General features: G+C 38.8%; 1 long non-coding RNA gene across 1 annotated transcript; it reads right to left on the bottom strand.

Annotated features, from left to right (window-relative positions):
- Nucleotides 1-16,415: 16,415 nt before the first annotated feature.
- Nucleotides 16,416-19,069, bottom strand: LOC132633963 (uncharacterized). Its single transcript, XR_009579977.1, has 3 exons — nt 18,701-19,069; nt 17,869-17,919; nt 16,416-16,600 (listed from the first exon to the last, which is right to left on the bottom strand). It is a non-coding gene; the product is annotated as an uncharacterized LOC132633963 (long non-coding RNA).
- Between the last annotated feature and the right edge of the window lie 1,700 nt (nt 19,070-20,769).

Genomic DNA, 20,769 nt, shown 5'->3' with positions numbered 1-20,769 from the left:
ATGACTTGGCCAAGGCCCACAACACCTACGGAGGTTCGTAGTTTTCTAGGCTTAGCAGGTTACTACAGAAGATTTGTAGAGGGCTTTTTTTTTATTTTTGCATCATTGATAAAGCTAACTCAGAAATCAGCAAAATTTCAATGGACGGATGCTTGTGAATGTAGTTTTCAAAAGTTAAAGAATAGATTAACTTCAACCCCAGTCCTCACACTTCCAGAGGGACCGGAAGGCTATGTCGTCTATTACAATGCTTCAGGCGTTGGGCTAGGATGTGTGTTGATGCAGCATGGTAAGGTGATTACTTATGATTCAAGGCAGTTATGAAAACATGAGAAAAATTATCAAACCCGTGATCTTAAATTAGTTGTAGTAATTCATGTATTGAAGATGTGGAGACATTATTTGTATGGTATCCATGTGGATATCTACATGGATTACAAAGGCCTTCAGTAAATTTTCAAGCAGAAAGAATTGAATTTATGACAACGGTGATGGTTGGAGTTGTTGAAAGATTATGATGTTAATATCCTATACCATCCCGGGAAGGCGAACTGTTATATCCTGCATTTTCGTATATTCGGAAAATTCGAGCTAACTTTGACTTGTAACGAATAAGGCCATATTTGGACTTTACTTAGTATGAATGTGTCGGCTATGAAAATATTGGTGCGGAAATACCGAGGAAGGCTAGGGACAAAATTGGAATTACGAAAATTGGTTTCATGAATTACTCAATATGATCCTTAATTAATTGGGCCAAAAAAAAAAAATAAGAGAAGTGAGGCCCAAAGAAAAGGTGTGGCCGGCCACATGGCCAAGGCCCAACCCATGGGATTTAGTCCATGTGATTAATAATAAAAGGAGGCTTAAGTCTTCATTTTGGTTCAAGAAGTTTCAAGAAAAAAAAGAAGAGTTGAGAGCAAGAAAAGGCCAAGGGTTTCGGCCAAACAAAAAAAAAAAAAAAAAAAATTTAGTTCATCAATCTTTGGTCCAAAAATCCAAATCTTCTTGTATCTCTACTAATCTCAAGGTGCTCTTTAAGATGATATAATTATTTTGGCAAGAAACTACCTTTTGCGGCAAGTGGAAGAATTGAGAAAAGGTAAGAGTTTTATCATTTTTATACTATGGAAGACATATATATATATGTTGTAGTATGTTTAAAGTGTATGAAAGTCATGGAATTGTGGTGTGGTATGTGTGAGCCGTGTGTAAGTGTGTGTATATGTGTGGCCGTGTATGTGCAATATGGGATAGATAATATGAGTTGAATTTTATGTTGTAATCTAGTTGTGGTTATGGTGGAATTTATATTGGAAGTGAAAGTTGAATGAATTTGGTTGAAATGGGTTGTATGTTGTTATGGGGAATTTATGTGATTTTTATATGATTTTCGTATAATTGTGAAAATAAGAATTTAAATGTGAACTTTGGTAATTGTTGACGAATTTGGAAGAAAACAATGTAAGTTGGTAGTATTGTTGCATTCGTTGAAGTTTCGGATGGAATATGGAATTGGTGGAAATACTTGAATTCGTGAATGATGTTTGGAATGTTATTGGAATATGTTTGAATAACCTTGAGTTAGTGAATGAATATGAGAATAATGATATTAGCTTGATATGGTGAAGTTGGAATGGAAAGTGTCGTTTTATGTAAAAAGAGGACTATTTGTGATATAGTGCGTTTTATGATAATTGTTGATGTTGTTGGATTGTTGGGTTGTTGTTGTGGATATAATGGGCCGAGCTAAGTCTCGGGGATGCTATATGTAAAGGGGAGATGCTGCCCAAATTTTTGTAGAAAAGTATAAGTTAAGATTCGAGTTTTAAAGGCCTGAAATTTCTAATTGGTAAGCATGACCATTTGTAGATTTTGGGCGAAACGGGAATTGAACTTGGACGAGCGTAAGGCGCAACCAAGGTATGTAAAGTCTTTCCCTTCATTCTTTGGCATGTTCTAAACATAATAGGCTACGACGCGAGCCTTAGATACGACCCTGTTCCTAGAAATCCGAGATTGAAATTGGCTCCATTTCATTCAATGAGATTGAATTGGTTTCTTAATATTTCGTCGACAAAATGACCTATATGTATGCAACTCTCACAAATGAAGTCGGAATGCCCTAAAACTCTCATGGGTGACTCTATAAGACCTATGATCCATAATTTACGTACGCCACCTCGGTTCGGCCCGAGGTGGGTCCACAAGTTCCGAAACTTCCTTCGTTGTCTCACTTGAGCTATTCTTGTATGATATAAAAGTAAGTATTCTGATATTCTGGATAAGCTACTTACCTTCTGTATTTTTTCCGGATATACGATTCTTGTGTGATGCATGATTCTGGCATGTGTGATTTATGTTTGGAAAGTAATAAAGTTGGCATTTATATTATTGTGCGCACTATGTGATATTGACCGCTGGATTCTTGACCGCGGTGTGTGCGACATTGACCGCTGGATTCTTGACCGCGGTATACCGCATTTGTGATATTGACCTCTGGACTCCTGACCGCGGTATCTGCGACATTGACCGCTGGACCCCTGACCGCGGTATGTCGGGTTTGGGATGCTAACCACTGGACACTTGGTCGCGGTATGTGTGATAGTGACCGCTGGACTTTTGGCCGCGGTAATTGTGTGTTTGATTTTCTGTGTGTATGAGACGGAAATGTTTTTCAAAGGAAAGTAAAGTATTTTGGCATTTTGATTGCCGTATTTGTCTTCCGGAACCTTTTATGTATGATTTGTACGTCAGATGCAACACCTTGGTATTTTGGCTATTGTGCTCACCTTCTGTACATTTTACTTCGGTTATGTCTTCGTTTTCTGTACTCCATGCTTTGCATACTCAGTACATCTTTCGTACTGACCCCCTTTCTTCGGGGGCTGCGTTTCATGCCTGCAGGTACAGATTCACGTTTTGGTGACCCACCGGCGTAGGATTTCCCTTTTGCGGTTCGGAGTGCTCCCTTTGTTCCGGAGCCGACGTTTTGGGTACATACTCTTCCGATGTATATCTTTATGTTTATTCAGGGTACGGCGGGGCCCTGTCCCGCCATCTGATTCTGTTGTTCCGTGTTAAAGGTCTCTAGACATAGACGTGCGTAATGTACAGTTTTGTTTGGGCGCGTTGTGTGAATTGTGTTTGGGCGGCCCATCCGCCGTGGCAGCCCTATCGGCCGCGTGTATGTATGCTTTGGTAAGTTATGTATAGTATGATAGCCTTGCCGGCTTATGTGCAGTATATATGATTGTAGGAACCAGTGTGGAGCCACGTTTGATATTTATTTGTGTACGAGTCGTGTGTATGCTGAATCTGGTAAATGAGCGCGTAGGGTTGCCCAGTTCGGGATCTAGTCACGACCTACGGGGATGGGTCGTGACACGAACATTGTGGCTGATGCTCTTAGCCGTAGATCTATGGGAAGTTTATGTGATGTTCAGCCAGAGAAAAGAGAGTTAGCTCGTGAGCTCCAACAATTAGCTAGCCTAGGAGTTGAGGTAGTGTACTCAGGTAATGTGGGAGCTACTATTTAGAATTCAGCGGTCTCGTCACTAGTGGTTGAAATGAAAGAGCGCAAGTACGAGGATCCCATGCTAGTTCATTATAGAAATACACTCTCTCAGAAGAAGAAGTCATCTTTTGAGATTCCTGGAGATGGAGTTCTCTAATGACGAGGCAGGTTGTGTGTTCCTAATGTTGCAGGATTACGCCACCAAATATTGAGAGAAGCCCATTATTCCCATTATTCTGTTCACCCCGGAGTAACGAAAATGTATCATGATCTTAAATCTATATATTGGTAGAATGGAATGAAGAAAGACATAGCAGAATTCCTGGCTCAATGTCCTAATTGTCAGCAAGTGAAAATTGAGCATCAAAAGCCTGGTGGATCGTTGCAAGCTATGGAAATTCTAACTTGGAAATGGAAAGTGATAAATATGGATTTCATCATAGGCTTTCCTTATTCTAAGCACAAATATGATTATATATGGGTAATTGTGGATAGGCTTACGAAGTCAGCTCATTTCCTACCGGTCAGAACTACATATGTAGCGGAAGATCATGCAAAGCTTTATGTCAGAGAAATAGTACGACTCCATGGTGTTCCAGTATCTATTATTTCGTATAGAAGGACACAGTTTACGGCTAATTTTTTGAAATCTTTTTAAGAGGGTTTGGGACTTAGGTGAGTCTTAGTACAACATTTCATCCACAGACTGATGGGCAAGCTAAGCGTATCATCCAAACTCTTGAGGATATGCTACGGGCATGTGTATTGGATTTTGGAGGTATTTGGGATGATCACCTACCGCTTATCTAATTTGCTTATAACAATAGTTATCTTTCCAGCGTCCAAGTGGCCCCGTATGAGGCTCTATATGGGCGAAAGTGTAGATCGCCAGTTGAGTGGTTTGAAGTAGGGGAGACTAAAATTATAGGGTCAGATCTGGTCCAGCAAGCTATACAGAAAGTCAAGCTTATACAAGATCAGTTATTAATAGCTCAGAGTCGCCAGAAATCCTATGTAGATAATCTTCGACGGGACTTAAATTTCCAAGTGAAAGATTCGGTATTCTTGAAGGTGTCTACAATGAAGGACATCATGAGATTTAGCAAAAAGGGCAAACTTAGTCCTCGGTACATTGGACCCTATGAGATTGTACGCAAGGGAGGCCCACTGGCTTATGAATTAGACCTACCTTCGGATTTGGAGTCAGTCCATCCGATTTTTTATGTATCCATGCTTCGTAAGTGCATTGGAGATCCTTCTAGAATTGTACTGGTAAATGATGTTCAAGTCACTGAGCAATTATCCTATGAAGAAGTTCCCATTGCCATTCTAGATAGGCAAGTATGGAGGCTCAGAACCAAAGATGTAGCTTCAGTTAAAGTCTTATAGAGAAATAATAATAGAGAGGAAATGACTTGGGAAGAAGAAGAAGACATGAAGTTCATATACCCACATTTATTTCCACTTCCAGAGGAGACTCGGGTAGAGACGCCGTTATCTTCGGGTATGTAATGCTTTCCTTGATGCTTTCTTAGTCGTGTGTGGCCATGGTTATTGATGTTGTTGTTGTAGCCCAGTGAGGCGATGTATTTTGGGTTGCTGTGACAGGATGGTAGTGTCATATTACAGGGGAAACTCTGGCGAAATTTTTGTAGAATCCCCGAGAGTCTAACATTTGAGGACGAATGTTCTTAAGGGGGGAGAATGTTACATCTCAAAAGTTTTGAGTGGTCGCATTGTGAATAGACTAACGCGAACTTAAGGTAATCATGAGTCCTTATGAGGTTAAAGAAAGTATTAGATAGCTTAACGTGTGTACCATAAGATTTGGAAGTCATATGAATATGAGAAACTAAGTTCGTTGGAGGAAGTGAGATGTAAGTCGTGTTCGGAACGGTTGTTGCCATAATTGAGCTAATATTTATTTAGTAATGTCTTGAGGGGCTGCTATAGGGCCTAGTGTATGGTTAATGAAGTGTTATATAAGTGCCAAGAAGGTTCTACAAGGATTGGAGGTCAAACGAATCAACGAAAGCAATTTTTGGAAAAGATGGGTTATACAACCACTTATACGGTCCGTATAAGGCTCCGTATAACAGTTACAGCGAAAGGTCATCACTGGTGATATTATACGGTCATTTATACGGACCGTATATGTGTCCGTATAAATCCCGTCGGGCAGCTTTATCTTCTTATTTTAAATAGATGACCCAAGTTCTATTTTTCATTTTCCATCTTCTCCACAACTCTTGAGAGCTCTAGAATATTCCCCACACCATATCAACACAAATCCTAGAGAAATTAAAGATCAAGAAGTAAGAATCAAGATATCCATGTGTTAGAAGTCTTGCTTGGGTTAGTAGACTTCAAAAATTCTTTAGGTATTGAAGCTAGGGTTTCCATATAAGTTGATAGCTTGCTCCAAAGCTCATTCTTGTGAAATAAAAGGTTAGTTTTCATGCTTATTTCATGTTATCAAGAATGCGTAGTTGTTGAACAACATGGGTAGAAGGGGAAAGCAGAAGATGAGCTCTAAATGTAGATTTCATGATGTTTTTGAGTAGTAAGCTAACTTGAGTCAAGATTCTTAGTATGATATGGATATGATCTTGTTATGGAAGGTAATAATGGTGATGAGGAAGCATTTTATGAAAATGTTCCAAGGGTTGATGGGAAGTTGTCGATGTAAGTTGAAAGTGAGAATGAACTTTGAGACTTAATTGACAATGACCACTTGATTATGATATTGTGGATGTTATTATGGTTGTTTGGGAGTTGTTTTGTGATATGGTGTTAGTTGATGAAATAGGGGGATTACTGCCCGATTTTTGTTAGTTCATGAGTTGTTCTAGTTGGAATTTAAGAATGTCTCTACGACTTAACCATGGTATGAATCCTTTTAAATGTAGACTTCTCAAGCTTGGGTGGTGAACGTTAAGTAGTTAAGAAGACAAAGAGGTATGTAAGGCTAATCCTTCTTTCTTAAGGCATGATCCGTTCGTTGTGTACCCTCATGTGAATTCCATATTGCTTCCAAGATGACTTCATTCTTAGAATCACTAAGGTTCATGATTCTTGATAATCTCATGATACCATTGGTCTCACCCTATAATAATTGATCCTCTAATGAAGGATATAATGAAGTAATGATGACGATGATTATGTTGAGGATATATATATATATATATATATATATATATATATATATATATATTTTATCAACGTATGACTATTAAGAACACCGAGCTTATATGGCCGGGTATGATATCTATCACGCGCACACCACTGCAGTTGGGTACGGATGACACTGAGCCTTGGTAGGGCTAGGAATATATAACATCAAACCTTATCATGGTCGGGTATGTAAGATACCAAACCTCTATGGTCGGGTATGATACTACTATAAGTATAAATGTATGAAATGGAAGGTTTCCATTAGAAAGAGGGTAAGTAAATACAATGAACAACGCTAGAGGTATAAATGGCTTTATCCTCCCATGACTCTTCTATCTTATGTTATTTCTCATGCTTCCGTTATGCTATTGATTATGCTTTACATACTCAGTATATTATTCGTACTGACGTCCTTTTGTTTGTGGACACTGCGTCATGCCCGTAGGTGGACAAGGAGATAGACTTAATCCTTAGGCTGCTTATCCAAAGATTGCTTAGAGGAGCTCCATTTGGTCTGGAGCTGCAGCTATGGGTACTATTCTTTTGTGTATATATGGGCATGGCGGAGCCCTGTCCCGTCCTTATGATGATGTTTTATACTCTTTCTAGAGGCTCATAGACAGTCTTGTATAGTAGATGTCTTTTGCCTTTTCAGCTCATATTTTGGTATATTATTTTGTTAGCCTCGTCGGCTTGGGTATATGTATATTGGCATTGTTGTTGACGTTTATATGTAAAAGTGTTTTAGTCGTTGGAAATGGTATTATTGAGGCATAGAATTGTTAATAGGCCATGTGGCTCACCTAGATATGAATGTTAATGTACGATGAGAGGTGACTGGTGGGTTAGCTCCGGGTGCCCATCATGGCCTTCCGGTTGGGTCGTGACACATACATCATACTTAGTTTGTTCCTATGACCATGCTCTGTTTTGTTCCTGGTTGTCCTATCTCTAATGTGCAGTAGCTGTCTCATTATCTACCTTGTGGCCATGTGTTTTGAGCTCTTGTCCTTGGTTACACTATATGTCATTTGATGTCGCGTGGCTATTTGTGTTGGTTTTCTTTGAGGTGTTATGTTCTGCTTCTTGATTCTTCTAGTTATATTGGTTTGGGAGCGAAAGTAGTACGGCCTGGTCTCAAGCCCCTCCTTGGTGTCTAGCCATGCAAGGGGGGGGGGGGGGGTTTCACGAAACCCCTTGGAACTTGGGCGGCATTAGAAATACGGGGGGTGACGACTTTTCCCCTATAACTACTTGGATTTTTGCCAATAGAAGCTCAGAGGTGGAGAGGAATGTGATAATTACAAGACTTATAGATTTATTTGATATATGTATATTTGTATATTTATGAATGTGATAAGTTTAGTAAATATAAACTAACCGGTTTCCCTTTTTTTTTCCCCCTCACCACATGACCACTCGGGTCGGGTCAGCCGGCCTATTGGGCCTGAGGCCCAATAAGGAAAATTCTTTCCTCGAAGATACTGAGTCCGCGAAGACCACGTAAATAGCTTGGCATGCAGAAGGCCCAGCCATGGGTGAAAATGGTTGGCTAGGGGCTTGGTACGTCCCTAGTCTTTACATTATTTGCTTATTGTCTTTCTTCCATTTTTGAGTTTTCTTATATTTGTAAACTTGTAAAAATTTATGTCATAGTGGAATCCTTATTGTGTGAATTAGGAGTCTTAGGACAACGGTACTTATGCCGTTTAGATTGACTCTAAGTCCCCAAAAATGATTTTCAAACCCCGAATCTAGCATAATTTCTTTTCAAAATTAAATGGGTGAACCAGCAAAATTACTTTGACATGAGTTAAAATAAAGGAATAAAAGGAATTTCGAGGTCAAAACACCACAACCTCTTTTGAAAGAAAAAACCGGATTAAGTTACAAAGCTAAAGGGTGCATTCTTTGGAAATTGGACTAAGTTTTTTTTTTTTTTTGGAACAAAACAAAGAATTGAGCTGAAGTGATTTGGGTGAGGCCCCATAATAAAGAAAGATTTTGGACCAATACCTGGTATATACTTTGTGCCAAAAACCCAAGTGAACTTCTGAGAAAAGAAATAAAACAAAACAAATTTATAACATTGGGCCAAGCCCAAAACGGGGATTTTTCTATACAAATGGTCTGGGTTTTTTTAAAATACAAAGGGTAAAACCAGTTTCTTTTCATACATATGCTAGAAAAATAAAATAGCAAAATTTTTTGTATGAGCCAAGACCACAAGTCCGTTCATAATTATAAAGGTACTAGGAAAGGCGTTCTGAACGTATTAAAACATATTGACCCAAGCCAAATATAAGGTTAAGCATGAACAAAATTACACCTACGTACCAATAAACAACTCTCATAATTTACAAAACAATATATTATCCTTATATATAAAGGAAAACTATTTGTATCTGGATATTATAAATCCGAACCTACATACTCCATATATAAAGGGGATATATTTAATTCTTTTCAAAACCAAATGATATGCAAATGACAGTTTTCTAATTGTGGGAAAATAGACAGTTCATGCAAATACTCATACATTGGAATTCGAAGGTCAACCGTATAGTACGGATCCATAATATTGTTGTGCCTAAAACCTTCCCCAAGGGATCATCAGAGCCCTTACCTAGAACTCTGGATTACGAAGGATTTTTCACTGTATTTGAATAAATCCTTCACCCCCGGTTTTCCTAATTTCCAAAAATTAGGTGGCGACTCTTTTCAAAAATAAAGTCCGAAAGAGCACCAATGTCACAACCCAAACCGATGAGCCATGACTAGTACCTGAGCTGGGCACCTGTATACGACCTACTAGATATAATCAGACTAAAACTGAAAACAATATGGCACTCTGTAAAAGCATGCTATGAACTCATCATGTCATACATCAAAGAGAACCTGTCTCCTGAGAAGCCACAGCTAACCAAAACATAAAAAATATGCAAGCCGACAAGGCTGCCACTATACACGGGGACATCCAAGACGAACTACGTTGATATAGCTGACCAAATCATATATACACAACCCACATATGTCTACAGACCTCTAAGAGTATAACCAAGTCTATGTCAAAAGGATCTGTACCAAAATAACTCAAGCTCCGGAGCAATGGAGCTCTCCAAGCGGTTGGGCAGAAGTCCTAAGCCGGAGGATCACCAAACTGAGTGTTTGTACCTGCGGGCATGAAACGCATCCCCTGAAGAAAGTGGGTCAGTACGAATCGTGTACTGAGTATGTAAGGCATGAAATCGACATATACATAAAATCCTGGAAAACATTTGAGACATATCAATGAATGGGCAAAATAAATGCATCAGTATACCTATATCAAAGAAACACATATATCCATAGAAATACCACAACAAAGGCCACAGCGCCACCTCCTGTCAACTGTGCCATGCATATACACATCAAAACAAAGGCCACAGCGCACCCCCTGTCAACTGTGCCATATATATATACATCACAACAAAGGCCACAGTCCACCCCCCTATCAACTGTGCCATATATATATACACATCACAACAAAGGCCACAGCACACCCCCTGTCAACTGTGCCATATATATACACATCAAAACAAGGGCCACAAAATCACCCCCTGTCAACTGGGCCTTGTAATACACAACAAAGGTCATAGCATCACCCCCTGTCAGTTGTGCCTTATATTTACATGAGGAATGAAAATGAGTGTAGTACATAATCAAAATGAAATAATAGAGCTCTCTGTAATGTCACAAAATAGCCATATACATATATTATACTTATGGCATGCATAGGAGTTCAAATGAAAACTATCGCTCTATCCCACCTTGGAGGAACAATTTATAAGGTGAGATCAACAACAATGAAATAAATCGAGAAAATCATGAAATAGCTTAACATTTTCATATTATCGTTGAAATCATATTTGAGACCTTTAAGCATAAAATCATCCTCAACGTAATCCTCATAAAAAAATTCTCGTCCTTAACATCATAAGAAGCTTTGAGAGTCATAAACTTCTAGCTTTGAAATCAAGGAGGTTATGAAAACACTTACGGAATCATACCATAGGAGTCATGCCTTTGAAAGAAAAGGCCGAGCCTTAACATACCTGTTTGACTTCCTACTAGTTACGCTTATCTGCCCGAGATCGTAAATCTACATTCGAGAGCAATTACACTAACGTTAGACTCATCACCGTACACTTGTCCTAAGTTCTCAAATTAAACTATTTTATATCCTGCCGGAAATCGGGCAACATTTCCCCTGTTTATGCCTAGTCCGAAATCTTAATTCAGGAACCAACAACAACAACAACAACCATACCAACATCAATAATATCATTTTGAGAAAATATATGTTTTAATCCCTGAACTTGGCACAAAAACTCATTTTGGAAACTAAACTTAACTTCTATTTATTTACCCCCCTTAACAACTTACATTTTAATTATTTCCCCCTCTAGTGGCCCAGACCAGGGCGCGTGTTTGACAGTGCCTGACCCGAGTGTTAATTTATTTTTGTTAACGTTTTGTTTTTTTTTTAATAAAATCGACGGGGGTAGCCGTTATAATATCGTTCCCCCTTTCTAATCCCACCCGACCCACCACCCTTTAGAACCCTAAGTTGTTCTTCATCTTCATCTTTATCACAACTTCAATCAGCCCCATTTTTTTTTCCTCCATTCATGAAATTCCACTTGCTCACGCCATTGCTCCTTCATATATGTATTCTTCCTCTACGAAATTTCTCCACCAAATTTCTCCTCCAAGTTTCTGTCCATATTCACTCTCTGTGGTAATTTGAAAATATTGTGGGTTCATAAATGTCTCACGGTAGTTGTTCATCTCACGTAAAATGTAATTGTGGCACCATTGCAAAACACCTCACTTCATCGACTCCTAGTAATCCCGGAAGGAAATTCTACAAATGTCCGAGGCCTAAGGGCAATTCTTGCGGATTTTGGGAATGGGAAGATAAATTGTTCCCTGAGATTTAGTGGAATAATGTTCAAAATTTGACGTCGTCGTTAGATGCGGTCAAGATCGAAAGGGACAAATTGCAAGAAGAATTAATTGTCATTGAGGCTAGACATCTAATTGAAGTGAACAAAATGAAGGAGGAAGTAATTGGCTTGAAGAGTAAAAAACAATTTGACTTGAAAAAAGTTCTAAACTTGGAGGAGAAACTTGCAAATACAAGGATGTTGCTTTTGATTTCATGGGGAATATTTATTGGCTTTTTGGCGGCTTCCTTAATCAACTGAATTTATGTTGTTGTATGTTGTAATCGCGTAGTAGGTAATGTAAGAACTTCATGCTCTTGTTGTAATGTAAATGTCATGGAAGAACTTTATGCTCTTGTTGAAGAATTTTGTTGTTATGGAAAATATTACCTTGAAAATGATAGCAAAAGTCGAGAAATTTTATAAATTACTTTAACTAGAGAATCTGGAGACCTAATCTATCATTACGATCTCCGGATCCTTCTTTACATGAATAAAAAACACTATGCGGTTCGCATCTAAACATGCCTTAAAACACAACACATCTCCTATCCCTAATCCGGCAGCATCAATGAAGGCTTTCCAGCCTTGAGCGAGGCGCGTGTATACGCCAACCTTGTATTTCATATTATACTCATGATCGTCATAATGAACAACAACGTCCTTGTCGGTGTTTGGAAGAAATTACAGTATGTCAGTTGGAAGGATTTGCAAAAAAAACATGTTATTACCAAAAGAGGTAAAAGAACAATTGAAAATATATAATACGACAACACTTACGAAATCGTCTTTTTCGACGTACGATTTCGTCAATTCTTTGTCAAAACATGCGGCCATTTCCATGTCATCCATCTTAGATAAAGGCTGCCTCTTTAATATCACTATATTTGTTAAGAGTTATTTGAGTTGAGTGAAAGTGAGATGGTAAGAATGCCTATTTATAATTGAGTTGTGTTATAGTGTTAGTGTGATAAAGTAGTTAATGATGTCTCAGATTCATTGGTTTTGACCATCACTCCCAAGTACCAACTACCATCATTTACTAACTCAGATTCAATGTGTTTGACTGCTCAAATCTGTATAATGCATTTACTTGCATCAATTCAATGTGTTTGACTGCTCAAATCTGTATAATGCATTTACTTGCATCAATTCAATGTGTTTGACTGCTCAAATCTGTTTACTGCATTTAGTGTTATACATAACATTGCAGTCACAGCTGGGCAACTTCTCTATGCATTTAATGTCATACACAACATTGCAAGACTGAACTGTCACAAAACCAGGAAATATACAGCAAAATTGCAGTCACAGATGCGTAATATGTTTGACAATTGTTTCACAAAAATAACATTAAAACCTGCAGTCACTGCTGTAGAACAGTCAGTACCAAAGACATACACATACAGGATTAAACCAATTCAACTTCATTTTTCCATTTCATTTTTGGGAAGTTGATGAAACTGTTTGACTTAAAGAGGTCAACTTAGCAGCTTTGTCCCTTGTTTTCATTCTCTTTTGTCCACTCATTTGTTGAAGACCTTGTTGTGTTATAGCTGGAATCCTTTTCCATTTTAGTCCTCTAAGTCTTGGTTTGTGATGTCCAAGACTACCAGTGACTACTGCTGAATTCATAGGAATGTTTGCAGACTGATTTACCATTCCAGGCTGCATTAACAAAATAGATATCCATTAGGATAGATTGTTTGCAGTAAATGGTTAATGAGGTTGCAAACTTACATTGACAATTTTGAAACCACTTTGGGTCTGAAGCACTCCCATTCCCACAACTCTTGGCCTCTTAAAGGGTGCCCCTCTTCCAGTAACTGATGCACTTGCATCAGAAGCCTAAGTCACATTTCAGGTGTCAAACACTTAGAATTGTAAAATTTATTAAGTGGTAATTTAACAAGCTCAGTAATACCTGTGATGTAGACGACTGTCCTGTACCCCTTCCAGATTGAAATGCAGTAGCCATGGCCTAATTCATATTTAAGTAGTTAGACTAAATGTAAGACTGTAATATTTAATCAAGTAGTAAATAACAAGGAAAGTTTTTACCTATTTGGCAGAACCTCTTGGTCTTCCCCTTCCTCTACTTGGTTGGGAATTACATGGTACTGTAGAAGAACCAACACTTGACCTTGTTGAACTAGTACTTGTCCCTCTCCCCCTTGCCCTTCATCTGCCTCTCACAGATTGTGGATTCATAGGATAACCCTTCTTATTGTGAGTCTTTGTATGGCACAAGCTGCAGGTCATCTCAACACCTCTTTTTGACAGCTTCCCTGTCTTGTTTTCTATCTGCTCCTTTCTTCTACACTTCCTTAGCCTACATGGCAGCTTTTTAATCTAAGGTGCGAGGACAGGAGGATTGGTTGACTTTGTCCACATTGCCATATTAGTAACAGGTTGAATGAATGAGTTGTATGTTTTGAGGTAAGTGTCCTTAGTGTACCAATGTGCAACATAGTCAATAGGTTCCAATTTTATGAAATGAAGTGCAGCTATGGCATGACAGTAGGGAATATCTTTCAGCATCCAAGATCTACAAGTGCAAGTATTGTTGTTCAGATTTACTATGAATTTATTACCCCAGCTGTCCTCGACCTCAAAGCCATATTCACCATTCCATTCAAGAGTACACTTCATTGACTTTGATGTGTTCTTTTGCAATACCTTCAAAGCCATTGGGCTGATGTTTGTTATCCAAGCCTCAGAAAACTCTCTTAGTTTTCTTACCCTTCTCATCATTTTGACTCTAATTTGCTCAAGCATTGTGATAATGGTCTTGTGCCTTGGCCCCAAAATCCAGGAATTAAAACTCTCAGCCATGTTGTTGTCAACACTATTACAACAGCTGAGGTATTTAAAGTAGACCTTGGACCACCTAACTATATTGTAATACAACAAATCTCCATTTATTCCATCACCTAACTTCTCCATATGATCCAATTTTTTTTGCAACTCCTGCTCATATGTGGACTTAGCCCATCTCCAGAAGTAGTTTCTAATCTTTATGCCTTTCCATTTTTTGGAAAAATTGGCAAGCACATGTCTTGCACACATTCATTGTTCTGCATTTGGCAACAGATCCTTAATGGCTATATCCAGACCCTACAATAAAATGTTAAAACATATTAGGTGACAGTAGAGCAGCATAATTTTATTTTATTTTTTTGCATGAAAACCACCAAACCATGTTTGGCAGTGTTTTATTAAAAATACTAAGTTTTCTGTACAATAGTGTAAAGAAAGAAAAAGAACAGAAAAAACAAATGAAAACAATCCTAGAAAAAAAGAAAAAAAAAGGACTAAAATGTAAACTACATCCAAAGACTGTATGAAAGATAATCTACTGCAGATCCTCTAGCCTTGCCTTGATACCATCTCAGACACCTACAAGCTCTCACCAGGTGCTATGGTTCAAAGTCAAAATGAATACATATTCAGGCTTCCAGGATGGAGTAGAATTCATCCATGTTACTTCAGATGTAGCTGCTATCTCCTTGCTTTGATGTTGACCTTTGTTTGCCATTGTCTCAAGTTTCCTGAATGAACCAATCTTTAGAAGTCTTACAAGAGAATGTTCTTCAAGCTAATACCACTCTTGTACCCCTGCCAAAGATAGTTTCATACAGGTCCATGTGCTATTCATGGCATGTTGAGATGCAACCTTGTTGCTGCTACTGCTCTCCAGCTGCTCGCTATTAATCTCCAGGGATATGATGGTCCTTAGCTGTCCTGATCCTCATGAATGGTATATGTCACTTTTCAGTATTTAGAGTTTTCCTTGCTTTCACAGGAAGTGAAGTAAAACTATAAAAATGATGATCACCTGCAAAATCAAAAGCATAGTTAGTTAAAAAATCAGCCAGGCCATTTCCTTCTCTCAGAACATGCTTCACCCTCACTTCCTTATCCCTCCTCAACCTTGAAATATCATTTATGATCATTTATATACTCCATGGAGTCTCCCACCGACCAGTTAAGATCATATTCATAGTCATTGAGTCTGTTTCCATAACCACTGGCAACAGACTGTGTGTAACACAGTACTTGTTATATCCTGTATTTTGATACGTCGAGTTATTCGCAAGAGAATCGACTCAAGTTAAAGACGGGATCATTTTCGGATATGAAATAGGAACCTTTAATTTTCAATCCTTAATTAAAACATAAATTGTTTATAAATTTTATTTAGCATAGAAATATTATTAGAGTTTAGGGATTAATTAATTATGATTATATTACTAAGTAAGAATTAGGGATTAATTAAAATTAATTAGCCTAATTACCACAGTGGGCCCCACCAAAATTAATTTAAAAAAAATAAAAATAGGTGCCACATTAGGTGGACACGTGTCCAGCCCTTGGACACCATATAAATAGTAGGTTGATGACTAACATATTAAGCATTACATTCATATCATCTTCTACATAGACAAGATTGAGAGAGAGAACTGAAAAACTAGTGAGGGATGCTCTCGGCTGTCACGTCCCAACCCCGTGGGCCGCGACTGGTACCCTAACTGGGTACCCGTACGTACCTACCCAACCAGATTTCGAATCATACGGATTTTTTTTTTGAAACAGAAGTAGGTCGATACAAATACGGCACGCGCGCAAACATACATATATATATATATACATATACCTGAACATACAGACATTTACAGATAAGCCGCTAAGGCTAACATACAGACGAAACCCGAAACCCACACATCTATCTACAGGCCTCTACAGACATACAGAATCATATGACGGGACAGGGCCCCGCCGTACCCAGAATATCCATACATACAGAGTGTACAGAAGACAGAAGATATATACCAAAAATATATGCTCCGAGTCAAAGGAGCTCTTCAAATAGCAGAGTCGGAAGCCTACGCGGGCGGCGTATCACCTGGTGCGTCTGTACCTGCGGGCATGTAGCGCAGCCCCCGAAGAACGGGGGTCAGTACGAAAAATGTACCGAGTATGTAAAGCAGATACATAACAGATATAAACATAGTCCGAACCGGAGTCACAGAAATATATCGTACAGAATTATAAATCAGACTGACGGACAGAGTCATGATTCAGACAGACATACATAATCGTATTCTATACAGATAAACAGAGTCGTGGTTCGGACAGACTGACGGAATCATAATACGGACAGACGAGCAGAATCAAAACCCATACGGACATACAGAATCAGAATCCATACGGACATACAGACTCAGCCGTAACACAGACGGACAAACAGAAGTATATCGGACAGAGTTATGCATGCAGAGTAGCACAGAGTCATACAGAGTCATACAGAGGCGTGTGCTTTATAAATACAGATGGCACACGCATATATTCATACAGATCCCGGCCTTGTCTGGGGGCGCGGTAACAGAACCCGGCCCTCTTAGTACGGGACGCGGTGGACAGACAGAATCAGATCAAATCATATGCCATCCTGGCCGCCATCCCCATACACAGATCATAATATCATACAGACATACAGATCCCGGCCCGTACGCCGAGGGACGCGGTGAACAATGCAGAGAAATATGCACGATAACAGAACCTGGCCCGGGACGCAGTGAAAGAATGCATTGAGACAGACACGAACCGATAAATGAGAAACAACTTACATACAGACTCAACATACAGACTCAATCAAACTGAAGGGTGCCAAACGGCGAGCCAAAATCAGAATATCCAGATAGTATGCATAGTACGCGCCTATATCCAAGTTGTGAAGGCACGACAGATTATTATCAGAATCAGATATTCGAATGCTCAAAAATCATTTTATATAAATTTCACAAAATAATCATATCATACACAAAATAATAGTCCGGAGGTTTTTAGAGAAAATCGGACCAAAACGGAAATGTTTAAGGTTTTACCGGAGATATCGGGCCTTGTGGGCCCGCCTCGGACCAACTCGAGGCTACATACGTAGATTATTGCTAATAGACCTTATGAGGTCATCCATAATCGTTTGAAAGTGTTCTGACTCCGTTTAGGGAAGTTTTGTACAAAATTTCACTTTAAAGGCAATTTGTAATAAAATAGCTTCAATTGAATTGAAGGAATTCGAGCGGTTTTCCGTCTCGAATTCCGGGGAACGGAGTCGTACTTAAGGCTCGCGGCCGAGCCTACCACATCCAGAGCATGCCTAGGAACATAGGGAAGTGCTTCACATACCTCGATGGCGCCTTATGCTCGCTTGGCGTCACTCCAAATTTCGTCCAAAATCTGAAAATGGTAAAGTTTACCATTTGGTTAGTTTCATTCTTTCAATATTCCAACTTTTCACATATTTGCCTACCGAAATTTCGGCAGCATTTCCTCTGTATATACAACATCCCCGAGACTTAGCTCGGCTCAATTTGTCAACACAACAACCCAGAAATGACATCCAAACAACAACAAACATCAAGACATACACTAAGGCATCATTAGCCATCTTTCACATAATATTCATAGGATACACAAACATTCAAACTTTCCATTAAGTCACTACTTTTCCAATCTTTTCCTAACTTTCAACCTACAAGTTCATAAACACATTTCCATACTCCAAGTTCATCAACAATAACCACGATTCGTCTCTTGATACATTCATTTCCATTTTTACATAAATCATGAAAAAGTTGCATACTTTCCTACAACAACTTGATAACCATTTTTCCAAAACAATAAAGATTGTTATCTTTCCATTCACTTCACCATAACTCAATTAGCATACAACCAAAATCAAATTCATATTTCATATCAAACCTAGCACCACACGGCCACCTCCCACACTTCCAATTTTTCACTAATTCATTCCACTTTCCTTTCTAATATAATTCCCATCATATTACAACTAGATTACAACAAGAATTCAAGCCATTAAAATCATGCAATTACATGTACATATTCGGCCAACACACCCCTAGTTCCAACACACAAAATTTCCATGTTTTTCATTCATTCACACATACTACAACATACATATACCATTTATAACACAACAAAATCATGAAATTCTCACCTTTCTTCAAGCCCTTCACTTGGAGATAAAAATTGTTTTCTTGCCCCAATATTTATACCAACTTGAAGAGGGCCTTGCACTTAGTCATAATCTCACAAGGGATGAATTTTTGAACCAAAGAATTGGCTCCAAAAATTTTTTCTTTCTTTTTCTTTTCTCTTCTTTCTCACCCGAAATGGGTTCTTTCTTTTCCTCTCAATTTTTATGATCTTGAAACTTCTTGAATATTCTTAAGACTTATCCTTGATATATAATTTCCCATGGGATTTAATTAATCCATGGGCCTTGACATAGGGTGGCCGGTTGGGCCCTTTAAAGTTGGGCCTCATTTCATTAATTCTTGTTAAGCCCAATTTGGCTATGTTTTGCAATTCATAAGGTAAGTTTCCAAAATTCCAATTTTTCCCTTGGCCACCTTTCGTAATTCCACACCATTATATTCATAACTTACACATTCATACCAAGTAGTGTCCAATTGTGGCCTCATTCATTACAAGTCAATTTACCTTGAATTTTTCGAACAAGCGAAAATGTCGGATGTAACATCCTCCCCCCCTTTAGAAACATTCATCCTCGAATGTTAAATTGACCTTATGGGGCGTCATACTACTTCGGGAGGGTTCTCTTTACAATCGTCCTTTACCGACTTTCCGACATGGCTTCTCTGCCAACATTATGGGGTAATTTTTCACATCACTGATTTAAATGCCTTCATAATTTATTTTCTCATACCCCACATAATCATCGAACCATAAGCTATATTCTTGTAACAGACGAACGCTTTCCAGCCGTCATAGTCCATATCATTTCTTGTTACACTCCTGAGATCCCTACCACGTTCTCGTAATCCCACTTCATACCAGACACTTCATACCAACAGATTCAGGACTAGAACCGGACGCGTAGAAGCATATCGGACAGACTCGTAGTCAAAGTCGTGGGCACAAAAGTATGTCAGACAAACCTGAGATCGGAGTCAGACGTACAGAAAGGTATCATACAGAATCATGATCAAAGCTAGACGGACAGAACTGTATCAGATAGAGTCATAGTTAAGATCAGACATACGGAGATATATCAGACAGGCGTGCGGTTGAAATCAGACATACAGAGGCATATCAGACGGAGTCATATCAGGAGTCAGACATACAGAGGTGTGTCAGACGGATTCGTAATCGGAGTTAATCGTACAGAGATATGTCAGACAGAAACGTATTCGGAGTCAGTCATATAGAGGTATGTCAACTAGGAACATATTCAGAATCAGACATACAGAGATTTATAAAGTTGGAAACATAATCGGGTTCAGAAGTACAGGGACAATAATAGGCAGAGCCTTAGCAGAATCGAAGTGCAGAAGTATAACGAATAGAATTTGAAGCCGAATCAGATCACTCTTAGTAAGGCTCCGGTGATATATGGAAAGTTCCCTTATTGGTAACCTGGTTAGCCGAGTTATCATACGAATCGTCTCGTGTCGCTTATCGATTCTTTCAAAGATTCCGCTTACTCGTACTTCTTATTCTTCATCTTTCCTACCATCCATACTCATTTCCCTTTTCAGACATAGTCATACCAAACTGAGTTATAATGGGATAGGGTTTTTTTTTTTTCTCTAGTCCTTGACAGCATTTGTGCCCTCACCCTCACTTCGCTTCGTATATTCGGTTTAGCAGAACCTTTCGTCTATCACAACATTAGTTGCCGGGACTCGGCTCTTAACCCACATGGGCACCAAACGAAAATCATGCATACACACATACACACACATACACATACACACATACAGATATACTTACCAATATACTATTGGCGAGCGTTTCTGACTGTTATTCAAATTCGCTCAATTTTCTGAGCGGTATCGCACCTTTCCTTTTTGCCCATTTAATCCGCGTCGGTCTGTGTGGTGTCTGTAAAGGCACTAATTACTCCATACCTTCTCTTTTCCTTTAAATTACCCCAAATTTTCATTTATATCAATCATACCTACACTTGTACAAAACTTTGCATTACTTCTCAGGGGGTCACCCATCCCAGAATTGCTCTGGCTTGAGCACACTTAACTACGA

This window comes from Lycium barbarum, chromosome 3 (genome assembly GCF_019175385.1).
Source record: "Lycium barbarum isolate Lr01 chromosome 3, ASM1917538v2, whole genome shotgun sequence".
Lineage (NCBI taxonomy): Eukaryota > Viridiplantae > Streptophyta > Magnoliopsida > Solanales > Solanaceae > Lycium > Lycium barbarum.
This window is presented reverse-complemented; position numbering and strand designations above follow the sequence as displayed.